Source organism: Lampris incognitus, chromosome 18 (genome assembly GCF_029633865.1).
Source record: "Lampris incognitus isolate fLamInc1 chromosome 18, fLamInc1.hap2, whole genome shotgun sequence".
NCBI classification, from domain to species: domain Eukaryota; kingdom Metazoa; phylum Chordata; class Actinopteri; order Lampriformes; family Lampridae; genus Lampris; species Lampris incognitus.
This window is the reverse complement of record NC_079228.1, coordinates 14,938,657-14,957,840: the sequence shown is the minus strand read 5'-3', so window position 1 is coordinate 14,957,840 and position 19,184 is coordinate 14,938,657. Positions and strand designations below refer to the sequence as shown.

Sequence of the window (19,184 nt, the reverse complement as noted above, 5' to 3'; positions counted from 1 at the left end):
GGGAGGGGAAGGGAAAGGGAATAGGGTGGGGTTTACTTTCCGAGTCCTTGTGGAGATTATTTTTTTCTGAGTGTGTTGGGGGGGGGGTAGCAAATTTAGGAGTTGTTTTCAACTCTTCAGCAGTTTGGTTTTTCTCTCTCTCTCTCTCTCTCTCTCTCTCTCTCTCTCTCTCTCTCTCTCTCTCTCTCTTAACTTTCACGCTTATTTGTGGCAGCTAAATGTCTCCCAAGAGAATAGAAGGGAAGGATGGAGGGGATTTAAGATGAAAGTCCTGCATTTCTTGACAGCCCCCCCCCCCCCCCCCCCGACATGTCCCCGCTTCACACATACTGAAGACTGTTACAATAAGTGTGTCAATTCTTCAAAAGCCAGGCACTGTAATGTGGCCAACGCCTGTTAAGTCTCCGCACCTCGGTCGTGTTAGCACACTGCTGATTTCAGCATTCTCCACTCACACACACACACACACACACACACACACACACACACACACACACACACACATACACACGTACACACCGGCTTCGCCAAACACAGTGCCAAACACACACACACACTCACACACACACAGTCGCCTTCCCCTCATTTGATTCGCTCTCATTATAAACTGCTGTACACAACATTCCAAAGCAATATTTCAGCTTTCCTCTTCTTCTTCTTCTTCTCCTTCTTCATCTTTGTCTTCGTCTTCTTTCGTGCTATTGTTCATCATTTGTAAGATGGTCATTTAGTGATTTTTAAATGTGATACTGCCAAGTATTTGGTATTAGAAAGGAGCTATTAGTGTTTTGGTAAAGGGAAGTTGTGTTTTATTTACGTTCAGGATTATATGGCCACAAATTGAAGGTTTATGGTTTTTTGTTTTTTTTTCCTTCTTTATTTAAAACAGATCATGGTTGTTATCCTAGTAATGATTTATATATTTTCCCGCCCTATTTAATAAATTCGCGTTTCTCTTTAGGTTTTTTCAAAGCCCCTGAAACTGCTGTTTACATTAAAGATTAAAGGACCATGCCATTTTTGTTAGTGTTGTTCCTCTTTCCCTCTGACAACACACGTGTTACTAGGAACACACCGGTACGTCTGACACACAACTTAACGACCTAGCGGGGGGGCCGCAGCATCGTCTGGCACCTGTGTACATTACCGAGACAAACTGTTGTTAGCGGCCATCGGTCTTTCGGTCGTGATGTCACAATGATCCTTGGAAGATGGCGCCCGGCGTCGCGTCGCCCTTGGAAACGGCCCATGTCCGGAAGACCGATTCTGTGCCGGCTCATCGCCGCCACCGAGGCCTCGACCACGGCTAGCTGGAGAGACGGAGGGCAGCTTTACTTAGCCCGGTAAGAGTTGTGATTATAACAGCGACACATGCAGCCGCAGTGAAAAAGAAAAACCAAGATGTCCGGATAAAGACCTGCACATTCATCTGGCCCATTACAGTGGTAACATTTGAGTGGGAGCTGTAATAAACACTACAGCAGCTCAACGTTTAGCCCAGTAGGCACAAAGTAGAGTTTGTATGTCAACACCCGGCACAGACGCACATCTCCTTCCTGAAATAACACGTGCAAGTTCATGTCTTAATGTTGCTCCAGTTAACATTGTGACATTGCACATAAGGGTACACTGACGTGTATAACATGATGACATATGGGGGCGTCCGGGTGGCGTGGCGGTCTATTCCGTTGCCTACCAACAGGGGGCTCGTCGGTTCGAATCCCCGTGTTACCTCCGGCTTGGTCGGGCGTCCCTACAGACACAAATGGCTGTGTCTGCGGGTGGGAAGCCGGACGTGGGTATGTGTCCTGGTCGCTGCACTAGCGCCTCCTCTGGTTTGTCGGGGCGTCTGAGAGGGAGGGAGGGAGATTCAGAGTCAGACAACTTTATTTATCCCTGAAGGGCAATTCAGTCTTACAATCTACCCAGACCCTACACAAACCCACAAACAAGTGGCAATCGTCAGTATGTCAGAGACAACAGACAGATCAGCACATGGGCAAGAGATGCATAGCTACCGTCACCCTCGTCCGGCCTTGCATGCAGACTCACACGAGGACCAGGCAAAGGGTAAAAATTCACCATCACAAAGACATGCATGTTAAGTTAATACCGCTGTCTGTGCCCCTGAGCAAGGCAATGGAAAGAAGAACTGGAGTTGGTCCCCGGGTGCTGCTGCTGCCCACTGCTCCTATACAATAGGATGAGCTAAATGCGGAGAGTAAATTTCATTGTAACCTGAAGAATGACAGAAATAAAGTGCCTTTCTTGATTTTCTTTTGAGAAGACGGCTCAAACAACGACGCCTCAGACGTAAGCACGACATTTCCATCAGGTACCGACACTTTCTGATGTCCTTTATGACGAGTTTTGTCTCCACTGCGAGTATCCGCTACCATGGCAACATCATCTCAGTGGAACATGCAGACTAAGCAAACCAGTTCTGTCACCGGGATAAACCAGGACATACTGGAGGAGGTACTGCTGATGACGCCCCGAGCTAACACGGATGAAACCTCTCGCCAAATGCACATCAAGCTGTCCACGGTGTCATCACCAGTACCTCCTCCAGTATGTCCTGGTTCATCCCAGTGACGGAACTGGTTTGCTTAGTCTGCATGTTCCACTGAGATGATGTTGCCATGGTAGCGGATACTCGCAGTGGAGACAAAACTCGTCATAAATGACATCAGAAAGTGTCGGTACCTGATGGAAATGTCGTGCTTATGTCTGAGGTGTGGTTGTCTGAGGAGTTAGAAGATTTAGCGTGTTATGTGACAGTCTGGAGGGGGAGGGGCTCTTCTCAGACACTGCATTTAGACTTGAAGCGATAACGGCCTTCTAACATGTTAAGATGGCGTCCCATTTGACGTGATGTCCCTGAAATTTAAACGCATTTAAAATATATCCTGACGTTGAAATTACATGGTTAAATTTACATTTTGCTCACAAATTAGTCCTTGATATTAAGTACAAAATGGCGATTTAATGTAGCTGACGTTAGATATTTCAACAGGTTCTAATTGGGTAAAACGTGCAAGTTGAAATCAGGACTAATTTACCAGCATGCAATAGGAAAACCATCCATCCATGATCCAAACCGCTTATCCTGCTCTCAGGGTCACGGGGATGCTGGAGCCTATCCCAGCAGTCATTGAGCGGCAGGCAGGGAGACACCCCGGACAGGCCGCCAGGCCATCACACAGGGCCCATACACACAGGGCCCACACACACACACACACACACACACACACACAGTCATACCTAGGGACAATTTAGTATTGCCAAGTCACCTGACCTACATGTCTTTGGACTGTGGGAGGAAACCGGAGCTCCTGGAGGAAACCCACACAGACACGGAGAGAACATGCAAACTCCACACAGAGGACGACCCGGGATGACCCCCCAGGTTGGACTACCCCGGGGCTCGAACCCAGGACCTTCTTGCTGTGAGGTGACCGCGCTAACCACTGCGCCACGGTGCTGCTTAGGGAAACCTTAATGCTCAGTATATTGACAACACTCAGCTTTCTGATCACTAACAAGATTTAAAGCTCGCAACCTTTTCAGACACTCCCGAAACCTTTGGCACAGGTGAGTAAACAGAATACCTGTCTTCTTCTTTCAACAATTTTCCACATCTGATGTACGAATTCCTTTTAGGATCAGGATTACAAGAGACCCACATTCCTCCTTTAGGCGGACTATCTTAGTTCAGTTGTGTTTGTGCGTTGTGTGGATGCATTGCAACCTCCAAATCCTTCATCTATATCCGTTTTGCTTTTTCCATTACATGCATGACTGTGTCTGGGGACGTTTATGTCCCAGCAAACAGGAGACGGCATCCCATAACCGTTTATTCCACAGCGTCCTCCATGTTCTACAGTGTGTGTGTGTAGGTGGGTGGGTGTGGTGTGGTTTGGTGGATGGGGTGGTGTGTGTGTGTGTGTGTGTGTGTGTGTGTGTGTGTGTGAGAGAGAGAGAGAGAGAGAGAGAGAGAGAGAGAGAGAGAGAGAGAGAGAGAGAGAGAGAGAGAGAGAGAGAGAGAGAGAGAGAGAGAGAGAGAGAGAGCATTTACTGCTTGACTGCTCTAGCCACGTCCCGGGCCGGGAAGCTCCACTGGGAGCAGTCTGTAGGGAAGAGTCGGTCATTCACTAATGGATACTGATTCCCCCGTAGTCATTAGAAATGGTTTGGTATTCAAGTCTGCATCAGACAACATCTGTCTTGCACTCTCACAGGCAAAAAAAACAAACAAAAATACACGTTCAAGAAAAGTCATTCTCTCTCTCTCTCTCACACACACACACACACACTGGGCTGTTTGAGCCGCCACACCTAAATGGGTGCATACCTGGAGGCGGGGGGGGGGGGGCTATAGCTGCTGTGTGCTGGGTCGAGCAGGGCCGGTCTGTTAAGTGGATTACTCACCGAGGCCGATGGCCCTGATGAAACCCTATTAGACTCCCATTGGCAGGGATGGAGGGAGGGGGGAAAGGTAGAAAGGGGGAGAAAAGCTGGGAGGGAGGACGCCCTCAAGTAGGAAGGGGGTTGGCCTGAGAATGAAAAGAAATTTAGTCACAAGTAGAGTAAAAAAAAAAAGGTTTTTTCTCTTGTTTTTTATTGTTTTTATTTTTATTTTTCCTTGGTCTTTTTGCAGGGGAGAGGTGGCTCGTGCATGCTGCTGGATTGCCTGACAAAAGATTAACCTGAGTCAGAGTCTCTTTAATTGGGCAGGTATGATCACGTATGAGGAATTTCACTTGGTAAGCTGAACTCAGTTCCATGTGCACACTGTGCATGTAAACATGCTCAGTGTGCACATGTAAGCATGAGTTTAGCTCATCAATATTAATTACAGTAATTATACAAAATAAAGATATGAGTGGCAATCCAGGTACGAGCAACGTTTGAGGTGTAGCATAATACCGGACATTAACACCCAAACATCCAACAGAACACCACCCTCTGGTCTCGGTAGTTAACACGTACCCTCAACAAATAGCCATTTACTTATTAATGGGTGAGACAATGCATGCACACATGCATGCTCCTATTAAAGTAAAATACTAGAAAAGCTTCAGCATTTGACAAAATTATATCTTTTTTTTAAATGCCTCTCTCACCCTCAGAGTTCATTGCCTGGTATGTTTATATGAATTTGCATACCTGCATGCATGCTTGTCTTTCCAAGCACCCAAGCACAAGAGAGAAGAAAGAGTTGGCTGGCCTCATTACAACTTCTTAGAGAGTTCATGTGGAGTGTGTGACAGCAGCCCAGGGGCCTGCAGCAGCAGGGTGGAGCCGCTCTCCCCTTCCAGCAGGCCACTCTAATCACAGCAGATTAGCTCTGCTGCTGATAACATGGGCACACTTCCTCCCACAGCAGGCTGGCAGACAGCTGACGTTGGCAAGGCATCCAGAACAGCCAGCCTTCTGCCTTCATCACCATTAACTTCATTCACAGTGTCGTCCTCCTCCTCTGGACTGCACGGGAACTCGACTTGACTGTGACTGATGCCCTGCTTTCTCAGGTCCCATGTTACCATCAGACTCTTATGCAGCGTGACATTAATGCACCGAGCCTATTGGCCTCCTCTGCAGGTGGGAAGCCAGTTGTGGGTATGTGTCCTGGTCGCTACGCTAGCGCCTCCTCTGGTCGGGCGCCTGTTTGGGGGGGGGGGGTTGGGGGGAATAGCGTGATCCTCCCACGCGCTACCTCCCCCTGGCGAAACTCCTCACTGTCAGGTGAAAAGAAGCGGCTGGCGACTCCACATGTATCGGAGGAGGCATGTGGTAGTCTGCAGCCCTCCCTGGATCAGCAGAGGGGTTGGAGCAGCGACTGCCCAGACAGCAAAATTGCTGTGGCCCGGCCCCGTCCCACACTGACACTTTCATCTGGCCCACATACCGCGTGGAATGATGGCACTTTGGCGGTCCGCTCCTGTTTGCCAGATCTGGGCCAGAACCAAGCCATAGCAATGCCGCATGTGCCACATATTTGCCAAAGGTGGCCCATATTTGTTTTGTGATATTTGGGCCATATTCAGCATTTACCACACGGGCCACTTCAGGGTCACATCCAGATCACATGTTGCCGAGAGCACCGCATCTTTGCCCAAAAAGGTCCACATTTGATTTGGCATATTTGGGCCATATTTACTATTATACATGTGGGCCACTTCAGGCTCACATCCATTTTGTCAGGGGCAGAAGAAGGCCGTCAGTGCCGCATCACTGCCTGAAGTGGCCCACATCCAGATGCTATCTGGGCGGGACGGCTCGGAAGAGTGGGGTAATTGACCGCATACAATTGGGGAGGAAATAAAGGGGGCAAATGTTGTCAAAATATCTATAAAGTGTAAAAGGGACAAGTGAGCGTGGAGTAGAAAGAATAAAAAACAAACATGAATTCTCCAATCCCCTATTTCACCTCTCTCTTTTCTTATTAGCCAAGCTGCCGCAGCTGAACCAGTCTATATGGACTCCATTGACAAAATGTCCTCCTACCTGAGTACATGACAAATCTGTTAGTGATGAAATGGGAGCTTAGGGGGCAGAAACAATAAAAAAAAAGTGCCTCTTTATGTTTTCCCACTTATCATTTGTTTTGGCTTGTCGACCTGCAGTCTCTGCAGAAAGTCGTCACCGGGGACGTTTTGTCTATTTTGTTCGTCGGGCGCCAAACAGCGGAGTTCTGCTTTTGCATTGATGTGGTTGATGACTGGAGGGGCACATCTGTTTCTCATGGACGCTAATCGTTAATACAGGCTGACCGGTGGGCAACAGCACAAGGTCAGTGAGGGACATACTTCCTGACATCGGCAGGGAACAGTCTCCTTGTCACTGCATCAGATGTTGGGCCAGAGAAGACTGGTGCAACCACTGATGCTTAAAAAAAGAACTTGCGACGGGCCAGAGGTACAGAGGAGCTGAGTTTTTATGACAACCCACATAGCAAAATTGCTGTGGCAGGGATCCGTCCCACACCCAACTTTCCTCTTTCTTTCATCAGGCCCACATACGGCGTGGAATGATGGCACTTGGGCGGTCCGCTCCTGTTTGCCAGATCTGGGCCAGAACCAAGCCATAGCAATGCCGCATGTGCCACATATTTGCCAAAGGTGGCCCATATTTGTTTTGTGATATTTGGGCCATATTCAGCATTTACCACACGGGCCACTTCAGGGTCACATCCAGATGACATGTTGCCGAGAGCACCGCATCTTTGCTAAAAAAGGCCCACATTTGATTTGGTATATTTGGGCCATATTTGCTATTATACATGTGGACGACTTAAGGCTCACATCCGTTTTGTCAGGGCCAGAAGAAGGAGGCCATCAGTGCCGCATCACTGACTGAAGTGGCCCCCATCCGGATGCTATCTGGGAAGGAAATTGCTGCAGAACCAAAGGTTAACTCGAAACGAAACATTGGCAAGGAAGGTACTCAAGATTGTGGAGATTTCACAGTATAGTGGAGTTTAGTGTTTTGAGTTTTTTTTCCTTTTTTTTTTGTTTTTTTGCTGTGATCTCTGAAATTGTTTAATACAGTGGCCGAGAGAGCCCATCGCACTGCAGCTTCAGAAAACACAACCAAGTGAAGAAAACACATGCATCAGTCCCACAACATATACACAGCATTTCAGAGATGCGCCGCAAAACACGAGCAAACTGAGGGAGCACGAGAATTACAGGTCAACACATGCAATCTGAATGACAGGCAAAACACAGGGAAAACATAATATCCCCCAAAGACACCGTCCTCTTGATGGTCCTCCAGATTCTTTGGCCCTTTGGTACATTCCCTTACAAAAATAAAAAATAGTACACTTGAAGTTTATGTTATTTAGTAAACCTAAGTAAACTTCAAGTAAACTTCAAGTTCAAGTAAACTTCCAGTATATGTACTAGCAGTATACTTGTAAGTATGCTTAAGTATAATTTTGTTTGTATATCCCTGATAAGTACTTAAAAAGTAAACTGAAAGTATACTCACTGATTTTTAGTTTAAAACAAATATACTAATAGCACACTTGAATAAACTACTTTATTGTAAGGGTATTCGCAAGTAGGTCCTCAGTTCTGTACTTAACATCTGTGTTGCCATGAATGGGAGGTCATATAACTGATTTAACTACTCCTATTAAACTCAGCTGAGCGCCTACCTTGGTACATGGAGGTCAAAGGAAAAAGGGGGAGAAGGATTTAAGCCGAAAGAAGAAAATAAAACTGGGCCTCACAGATTTTAATTTGAGACGATGAAACCAAAACTGTCAGAGTTCAGCGTTCATTTACCAAATGCAGATTTATCAAACACAATTGCTGGCTTACATATGCACGACCACGCTACGGGTAGCTGGGGCTCGCACTCGTCACCTGAGGACACCGGGTTGTCCTTACATATTCCAACACGTGTGTGTGTGTGTGTGTGTGTGTGTGTGTGTGTGTGTGTGTACATGTTTTGCTATCCTTGTGCGGACCAAATGTCCACACAAGGATAGCAAAACCTGACAGCATGTACCTTGTGCAGACCTTTCAGAGGTCCGCACAAGGAAAAGGGTCTATTTTAGGGTTAGGGGTTGGTTTTAGGGTTACGGTTAGAATTAGGGTTAGGTTAAGGTTAGGGTAAGGATGAGGGTTAGGCATGTAGTTTGCATGGGTAAGGTTAAGGGCTAGGAAATGAATGTAGTCAATTAGGGGTCCTCATAAGGATAGTGAGACATGACTGAGTGTGTGTGTGTATGTGTGTGTGTGCGTGTGTGTGTGCGTGCGTGCGTGCGTGCGTATGTGTGTTTCGCCTGGTCCCCGGTTGGAGATGGCGCAGAGAAGGTTGTAGATGATAACGAGTCCCGTCCTGAGACAGCTCCCAAACAGGTTATACAGTGTTAAATGGCACACTAGTCGTTGTAAAGAGGCCTATTAATGGGAGGTGGGAATTTTGTGACCAAATAGAAGAACAGTTCAACGTGTGTTATTTTAATGTAGAAAACAAAGAGAATAGAGGAAGATATTAAAGGATTATTTGAGGGACCAAAGGGTAATATGAGTTTTGAAGAGATATCTAAAGTACTTCCAGGGAATATATGTCTCAGTGATTTAAAATGTGACAGGTTTACTGAGTACAGAGGGCAGTTTAAAACTCCTGATTCATACTCCCGTTCAGTTGGTGGCGGTAATGCACCGTGAAGCTGTTTGCTTGAAGTTGAAGAAAGACGAAGAAGAAACTGCTCCCACTAGGAACCGTTTCTCCGGCTCCAGCCGGGGACTGTTATGTGGACGGACTGCATGGGAAACCGAGCAGGGAAGAAATAGAATGGAGCACAGGGGTTTTTGGGGCTCTTAATTTAACTCAAAAATACTTTTTTTTCTTTCCATCTCCGTGATGGAAAACGAGCCCGGGCACTGTACTTGTCGCAGTCATGAGGTAAGATCAGATCAAATAAACTGTTGGACTAATCCAACAGGAAAATTAAGTTTTGGTAGAATTTAATAAGCGATGCACCTGCTAGTTAACCCAGTTGACTTATCTTTCAGGACATAATGTGATCGGTAGATTTAAGTGCTTCAAATTCAATTCAGATTCTTAATATTCAAATCATACTTGTGATCCCATATCACGAAGCGACGTTTGTGAGTCTGTAAGCAGTAATGGCGACACAGTGCAGGGAACGAACTGGAAATCACGGTATATTTCTAATAATTAGTCTACTACCACTTTCGGGCTGCTGCCGTCGCCACAGCGGATCATCCGTCTCCATTTCTTCCTGTCCTCTGCATCTTCCTCTGTCACACCAGCCACCTGCATGTCCTCCCTCACCACATCCATAAACCTCCTCTTTGGCCTTCCTCTTTTTCCTCTTCCCTGGCAGCTCCATATTCAGCATCCTTCTCCCAATATACCCAGCATCTCTCCTCCACACATGTCCAGGCCATCTCAATCTTGCCTCTCTTGCTTTGTCTCCAAACCGTCCAACCTGAACTGTCCCTCTAATATACTCGTTCCTAATCTTGTCCTTCTTCGTCACTCCCAATGAAAATCTTAGCATCTTCAACTCTGCCACCTCCAGCTCCACCTCCTGTCTTTTCATCAGTGCCACTGTCTCCAAACCATATAACATAGCTGGTCTCACAACCATCTTGTAAACCTTCCCTTTAACTCTTGCTGGTACCCTTCTGTCTCAAATCACTCCTGACACTCTTCTCCACCCACTCCACCCTGCCTGCACTCTCTTCTTCACCTCTCTTGTGCACTCCCTGTTACTTTGAACAGTTGACCCCAAGTATTTAAACTCATCCACCTTTGTCACCTCTACTCCTCTAGATACACCTACTCCAACTTAAGCCACTCTCTCACACTATAGCTAATTGATACGCTGTGTAACTATGTTTACACTACCTTAACTAAAAGATCAGCCAATGGCATTTATGTTGCAGGTTAATTGTTCCTTATGAGTGTCAAATGCATTGCTTTTAGGATCTCCCATCCAACTAGTCTCACTCTTCACAACTTCCTCACAAAAAGTTTTATTTGTGAACAGTTAAACACAATGGACAGTTCAACAAAAATCATATTTCATTCAAAAAGCCTGTGTATTTAGCGCAGTGTTATTCTGAAAATATCATGTGCCCAAAACATATTATTGCCATATATAGTATATGACACACGCAGAGTATCAATGTAATGTGAGCATGGCCCCTCTGAATCTTGTGGATACTGAACATACATGTTAAATACTTATCATAGCTGAAGGAAACTATATGTGGATGTTCAACACTATGTTTTTTGGCACAATTCTGTTGTGTGTGTATGCTTCATTATTTCAAAAAGTACACGTTTGTAAAAGGGAGAAGGAATCAAAAAAGGTTCCCTGCCATGAGAGGAAACATGTCAGCAGAGTGACGAAAGATGGAGAGATTTTTAAAATCATGATTGTTTCCCTTTAAATAGACGGCGTTGGAGGATAGGGGCAGTGTTACTCAGGGGGCTCCTTGCATTCAAATTGCTCTTCAGCCCATCTGTGTGGCTTTACACCTTTCACTGCACCGACAGCATGGATCCATCAATTTTAGGACAAACTTGTGAACTGTTGTCCTCACGTGACCTTCTCAAGTTGCATAAACACTTATTCTAAACACTCACATACACACAAATGCACAAAATGTAGAATGAATTAAGATGTCAGGAAAACTGTACCCAACTTAAAGTAGGTATTTTATTTAGAAAATGAAGTAAACGATTACAATTTTAACCCTCAGTAAAGTATTTTTACTTTACACCACTGATGGACAGTTTACAACTGGACATGTACAGATCTTTGTGTCTAAGTGCTGCAGAAGAGTTGGTCTGTTGTCATGCAGACTGTTTCTGTCAGCATGATGCTGCTGTGGTCACTGCATTAGTACTGTCTTTCATATGATGGGGTTAAACAGCATTTATTACTTACAGAATCTTTTCTCATAGGCTGATAACATTGGCAGGGAGGCAGTTTCAAGGGAGATTGATAGTGTCTCCTTCTACCAAGTTACCTCAATTCACAGGACGCCTGAGCTCGCCGAGACAGCAGCGAATCACATTGAGCCGTACATCAGCACATTCTCTTATCAACAGGTATGGGTTGTGCAAATAGATACTGTGTGCAAACAGTTTCTTATTAAGAGCTACCTACAGGAGCCACAATGAGTTCAGTTACTTTGATTTTGATGCAAGTGTGTCAATTTTTTTAACACTGTGTTTGCTCTGTGTCTTTACCCAGCTCTTTACATTTCACAACGTCGATCGACTCCACAACAATAACAGCTGTCTCTGATTGAGGACAAAAGCTTCAGTAGTAGCTATTAGCTACTACTGAAGCTTTTGTCCTCATGTTAACATAGCTACTAGCTATGTAACATACATAGCATATGTAAACATGCTATGTTTACATAGCGTGTAAACATAGCTAGTAGCTATGTTTACATGCAGTTAAATAATCTGATAGCAATCTGATTGATGGCTTGATCAGAAAGATTAACCTTCATATAAACACCCAAATCAGAAGAGATACATCCAGTTGAAATTTCTATGTGGTGGAAAGAGTTGGTGTACACCTTTTGATGATCCGTTAACTAGTCATATAACCAGCTGAGTCTGACTACTTTGTCGATCGGTATGATTGTGTACTTTTTGTGCATGATCTTTTGTGTCACACTGTTAACAAGCAACATCAAACCTGGCAGTATGGTAATGACTGGTCCGTGGAAGGGACAAACTTTATGCAGCAAACTTTTCTAGACTTCAACATAGTCGAGCTTACGACTATAGCCTTTTCCCCCCAATTGTATCCGGCCAATTACCCCACTCTTCTGAGCCATCCCGGTCGCTGCTCCACCCCCTCTGCCAATCCGGGGACGGCTGCAGACTACCACATGCCTCCTCCCATACATGTGGAGTCGTCAGCCACTTCTTTTCACCTGACAATGAAGAGTTTTGCCAGGGGGCCGTAGCACATGGGAGGATCACACTATTTCCCCCAGTTCCCCCTCCCCCTGAACAGGCGCCCCAACCGACTAGACGAGGTGCTATTGCAGCGACCAGGACACATACTCACATCCGGCTTCCCACCCGCAGACACGGCCAGTTGTGTTTGTAGGGATGCCCGACCAAGCCGAAGGTAACACGGGGATTCAAACCGGTGATCCCATGTTGGTAGACAACAGAATAGACCACCACGCCACCAGGACGCCTCGACTGTAGCCTATTTCTGAGTGCCCTTCGTTGCAAAACAGGTTACAATATGAATTGGTGGATTTGAGGTGACATTTCATTTATCTAAATCTCGTTTAATGTCAGTGTCTACTTCGGTATTGACACAACTCATTATCCAACTGGACGTTAAATTCTTTCTTTGCATGTGCAGAAGTTGTGTTCGGACTGCATATATCACACATATAAACGGAAACTTGGAACGGATCGCCATGTTTGGGAAAATATGAAGCGTTCATTTTCACATTTAAACTTCTTCATTTTCACTTGCCAATAAGAAGTTCAGGTGAACTAAACTTGTTTTAGGTCATTTAAACCTGTACGTTCATATGTCCAAATGACACCGTTGTGTCTGGGCACTCTCCAGAAGCCTCCACAAGGAGGCAGGTACCACAAGGAGGCAGGTACGTTAAACATCATAACAATTGATGGGGATGATGAAATGTAGTCCGGTGAAGTTCTGAATTGGAAAACCATTTTGCCTGCATGCATGGTGACTGTACGCAGGATGGCACGATGGGAAAAACTTCATTAAAGCATCAACCGTCTGAGTTCTCCTGTCTCGTGACCTCATCAGTGTTGCAGCAGAGCCCTGGACCATTGAGCCAAGTCTTTCTACTTTCCTCACACCATGGGGTATTGAACCTACAACCTCGGCAGCATTGCTAACATTTTCTGAAAGCATGGAGAATTTTTTTTAAGTTTACTTTTCCTCCACTCATTAGTTTGCATGCTGTCAAGTAACGCAGGTTATTGTTAACTCTCGTGCTTATTATTCTCCAGCAAGTATTTTCCTCAGATGTGACCCGATGGGTTTTTTTTACTTCCACCATGAAAGTTGATAAAGAAACTGACCTGAAAAACGTTACCAGAGTGTGCAGACTGTCTGTTTCATTTTCACTTTTTAATCAACAACAAAGAAAGAAACTAACACACGATGAAAAGTGGAGACATTGTACTGCGGATTTGGATTAAAGGAGCCGAACAGCGATCAAACTAAACATGAAACAATGTAACATCAAAATGCGTAAAAGACGAGCCAGAGACTTAACGATAAGTGTGCGGGAATGGGTTTTAATTGTGACGCAGGAAGAAAACCAACGGCAAGCCAGAGAGCCGTGCATCATGTGGGCTTTTATTCATGTGTGCTCAAAGACAGGGAGAGGCTGACGAGATGGTTTATTAATTGCTGTTGTTTCATCTTTTCGAAACATTTCCTCCACGTGGAGCTAATTAATTTAGCCCGTTTGTAAACGGAGACCGGGGAAAGGGGAGATCGGCTGTGATGGAAACACGCCTCCGGTGCGGCGGATTGAGGGGATTTTCACTCCTGATGCCAAGGTGCTGGGACAAGATAAACCTTCGTTAAAATTAGTTTAATGAAATCGTAGATCCGGTTGCCATTTCCCCCCTAAATAACATGCACATTCTTCTTTTGCATGATCACCCTCAATGGACAGAATTAAGAATTTAAAGACGGTGATTATGTGGCAGCTGGCTGAAATATTCATCAGCATATGGGTCGGGTGTTTGGAGTTCAGATGGCGGCCTGAATCTCTTACAAAATCCGCGTTTGGTGCGCCAGGGGAGATCGCTTCGGATAACTACGCGCATAGGCAAAGGTCACAGCAAATTCGGTACCCCCAACAGAATGTGTATCCCGTCTATCCGGGACACCGGGTGGAATTCGAAACGCGCTTACTGAAAGTGGCCCTCGGATTATTACAGTACATGTGCATTTACATCATGTAAGGAAATGAAAATAGCAACTTGCAGGTTTTTGAATTGAATTGTTGTTGCTATTTTTAGCGATTATATTTCCGGTATTATAAAAAGAGCTGCATAGAAAAAAAAATAGAAGGCTTTCAAGGATAGGTTAGCGTACTTTGTGGAGCTACATATTTGGCATCTGTCCACTGGAAACTCGCATGCCATCGTCAGTGCACATGATTAATACATAAGTCCCTCTCCAAATGTAGTAGTTAACCTTACGTGGGCGGGTCAGTTTCCTCTGTGCACAGGCCGATCACGGCTTTGTGTTATCCGTCAGCCAGAGCCACCAGGGCCGAGGGCCAGGGTTAGAGGAGTGGGATGATGGCATCGACCCAGCAAACATCGGCCAGGCGGAGCTGGCAAGCTGTGATTGAGATAAACATCAATCCCTCATCCACCCAAATGCCCAGTAAATATCAGTTATCTCAGTGGTGAACCGAGTCCTGTCGGTACTCAGGATGTGATGAATGACAGACGGGACTCTGTCTCTGTAGCTGTCGGTCAACTTGGACCAGAGGCCGACCATGTGTTATCTCCCTTTGCTGGCTCATTTTGAGTCGTGCATGTGCAGTGAACAGCGTGAGATGCTGAATGATCCATCCCTTATTTCCAGTGCAGGATAGGCGAGTGTAAGGATTTGCTAAGAGTTGTCCAAAATCTGCATGAACATCAGAACTGAACACATGGAAATGTTCGTGTCAGAGCTGGCTTTAGTCTCCATCGAACAAAACTAAGCTTACATTTCCAGAGAACAGACGCGTCTCTATTTATAGAATATAAGCTTATTTTTTTTCTTGCACCAGTTTAATTTCTGTGATGTGTTTAACAAGCCTGCAGCAAGAAAAGAAGCAAAGCAAAGTTAAAACTGTCCCCATCTCCATAGCTGTTCCAGCGTGTCTCTCACACACTTACAAACACACTTCAGTTGTAACCCAGCTGAAGCCTCTTTGTTTCACTTTGATATTTGCCTTTCATGTCAGCACTGTCTTAACTTCCTCCCACTTTCTCCTAATAGTCCTACCACACACACGCACACGTACGCGCGCGCGCGCACACACACACACACACACACACACACACACACACACACGGAGCCTCCTGTTCTATTGTGGAGAACAGTACTTCCAGCGAGCTGCTGTATCATCGGGCACTTGTTCTGCCCTCCACATGACACAGGAAGTGATTCTGAGGACACTTCATAAGCCTGGAAAACGGACGGGTGCTTCGCTCCACAAGAGTCTGTGTACCTTTGTGGTGGCTATGAAGGTCAAAGGTCTTGCTGTACCGCTGAGTGGGGAGAGGATGGGAGGGGGGGGGTCGACTGTGAAAACAAAAACGGGGTTGGACATTGCCTCCGGTGTCGGTTTGCTATGTTGTGTGTTGATGAAAGTTAGCGTGTGTGTCGGTGAAGCTGAACAGGGATCTCAGGGACAGATGTTGTGGTGGTGGTGGTGGTGGTGGTGACACAGGATCGGACTTTTCTAACGTTCAAAGAAACTCTTACTACATGTAGCGACACATTGTTGGAATAACGCCGACCTGCAACACAACCCTCAACCTGTAGGGGTCACAGCAGTGACTTGAGCAGCGTAGGGGTGTCACGGTACACAAAAACCAAGGGCTCGGGTTTGAAGTCACGGTTCGGTACGCTTTTGGTACAGCGGGGAAAAATAAACAAAATATAAAACTTCTTTTTTATTTAACAGTAGGTTTACTGCTGCAACTGGCTGCAAGCTACTGTATACTATTAATAAGACACGTTAGCCGCTAGCTACCGGGCCTGACCCTTTAGCCGAGCGGTTAGTGATGTCGCCTTGTGGTGCAGTACCGCCCGTATCGAATCCCGCACCGGGCAAGCAAAGAACCGGTTACACTACTAATAAAAAAAGTAAAATGTACTTAAAAGTAAATCAAGGATGTTCCATCCAGCCAGCCATCCGTCCATTATCCAAGCCATTTATCCTACTCACGGTCGCGGGATGCTGGAGCCCATCCTTGCAAGTCATTGGGCAGCAATCAAACTACTCTTTCAAATAAATAAAACTATAATAAAATATAATTAAGGTGCAGCATTTAGAAAATGAAGTGTACTTGAGCTGTACTGCACTTGTATTCACATACGGCAGCTTTCAGCTTCACATTAGGACTGTGCAACAGTCCCAGCTTGTGCTGATTGTTTTCATGTTTTTTAAGAACATTTTTTAATTAACTTGTCTCCGTTGTCTGCAGAAAGGGCAGGTCTGCGGGCACTGAACTGGTTCATCTACGTTCACCGTTATACGAGGCTGCGCTAGACTGAGTTACCGGCAATCTGTGGCGCGCGCGCGTGTACGCATGCTTAGTGGGAGGATGAACGTACAATATCCGGCCCTCTGTGGAGGTTGCTGGGGGGGGGGGGGACTCGGGGAGGGCGGGACTCGGGGGTTTTAAATTAAATTCCGCACACACCAGAGTCCCGCACGTGCAGTGGTGAAAACAACGCTGCATTCGTTCAGTACACATGCCGAACCGAAAGACCCATACTGAACAAGTTCGGTACGAATACGTGTACCCCCCCCAGGTGGACTCAGTGGTGCCCAACCCTGCTCCTGGAGAGCTACCATCCTGCCGTTTTTCACTCCAACCCTAATTTAACACACTTGATTCTACTAATTACCTCCTGGCCGATGACGTGATTAATTGAATCAGATGTGTTAAATCGGGGCTGGAGTGAAATCCGGCAGGAGGGTAGCTCTCCAGGAGCAGGGTTGGGCACCACTTGGTGTATCATCTGCTAACACGGACCTCCATTGACGGATTTTGAGATCAATTCAGCTCCGACCCTCCGGAGAGGTCTGTCCGCCCCTGTCAGCACAGCATGGATGTACCGTCCAGCTGTCTCTGACCAGTGTCACAAAGGTCCTATTTATCTTTAGTTGTTTAGTTTAGTTACTCTTTCCCCATTTTCATTCAGCACGTGGTGTTGCGAGAGGAAGGGAGAGAGGTCACTAAACACAGAGAAAGGGCGAAATCTCCCCTGAGGACAAGGCGCAGTGGTTTTGATTCCTGGTGCATTGTGTGGGATTTGAGGGCTAGACTAACCCATGTATGCACTGACTCTAGGCTGAGGCAACCCAGATAGATCCAGACCTGAAGAGTCTATATTTACCACTGCAGAAGCTGCCAGTGGCAGTGTGTGTAGGATGATAGGGAGCTAATCGCCTCAATAGAAAACTATGGCCAAGACGGCATACTGCAACACTCAAGGAACACGCCTGAGATGGCTGCTGACAGCTCGGGTAAAGAATTTGTGCTGCTCAAGGTGCCCTTGGCCATCCCAGACAAGACTCACTGAGATGCAGGTGCACCAGAAAAGTTTCATTTCTAAAAGTGGAATAGAAAAGAGCCGGAAGGCAAGAAGGGTAGCAGAAGAACTGAGACAGCTAATCCTCCATTGGGCAGGAAGTGAAGCACTTTGTAAACTTAAAGACTGCGTTGGCGAACCGTCAAAAAAAGCTTTTGACATCCCCCTTCAAGGGTTTTGTATGCCTTACCTTATATTGTTACTTTTCTCTACTTTCTCAACTTTCTCGACGGTGACTTCCCGCTGAGGGATTGTCAGCTAACATTGAACATCTCTGAATTTTTTTAACGTGCATTTTGGCACGGCTGGTGGCATGGTGGCGCAGTGGTTGGAGTGGTCGCCTCACAGCAAGAAGGTCCTGGGTTCGAATCCCAGGGTTGTCCAACCTTGGGGGTTATCCCGGGTCGTCCTCTGTATGGAGTTTGCATGTTCTCCCCATGCCTGCGTGGGTTTCCTCCAGGTGCTCCAGTTTCCTCCCACATTCCAAAGACATGTAGGTCAGGTGAATCGGCCAAACCAAATTGTCCCTAGGTGTGAACATGTCGGCCCTGTGATGGCCTGGCAGCCTGACCAGGGTGTTTCTCCGCCTGCCTCCCAATGACTGCTGGGATAGGCTCCAGTATCCCGTGACCCCGATTAGGATAAGCGGCTTGGATAAGGGATGGATGGATTTTGAGGTGGCACATTCTAGATGTAAAGTACAGATCGACAATCAAGCCATGTTGCATGGCTATTAGAGAAATTAAGAACTAAGAAATTGAAATGATCTATCTTATATGTCAGATTGACACTCTTATGCAACGTTAGCTCATGTATATGCCGTGCAATTATAACGAATGGTTGTTTTTCCACTCACTTCTGTCACAGCCATGGGACATGAGTGGAAAACATTTGTGCTTTGGTCTCCATGTGATATTATTAGCAGTCTTTGCAACAGAAGAACTGATCCAGCAGTGAAGATGTAACTGTTTGGCCTTCATGAAAACAGCAATTCTAAATCAGCTTCTCCCCCAACGTTTTTGGCAGGACAGAATGGAGAATGCTCTCAAATATCTGTTTTTAGAAGTGATGGAGAGCAAATGCCTGAAGGGTTAGACAAGCGGTTAAGTGAACAGAATTTACTGTGCTGGTGTGAATGACCGGGAAGATCTGGGACGATGACTGTGTACCACTCCTCCTTCACTAACTACCACGGAGTACCCGTTTAAAAAAGCTGCAGAGCTGCTCAGCGATCACCAGCAGAGGACTCAGTTATAAATGCAGCTCCCAAGAACGTGTGAATGTGAAGATGAGCAGTTCGATAGAAGTCTTGAAATAAGCAATC

The 19,184-nt window shown here is 46.0% G+C and overlaps 1 long non-coding RNA gene across 1 annotated transcript; it reads left to right on the top strand.

Moving 5' to 3' along the window:
• The first annotated feature begins 9,344 nt into the window (after positions 1 to 9,344).
• On the top strand, positions 9,345 to 13,354 carry LOC130128216 (uncharacterized). Its single transcript, XR_008811898.1, has 3 exons — positions 9,345 to 9,426; positions 11,464 to 11,610; positions 13,252 to 13,354. It is a non-coding gene; the product is annotated as an uncharacterized LOC130128216 (long non-coding RNA).
• Positions 13,355 to 19,184: the final 5,830 nt, after the last annotated feature.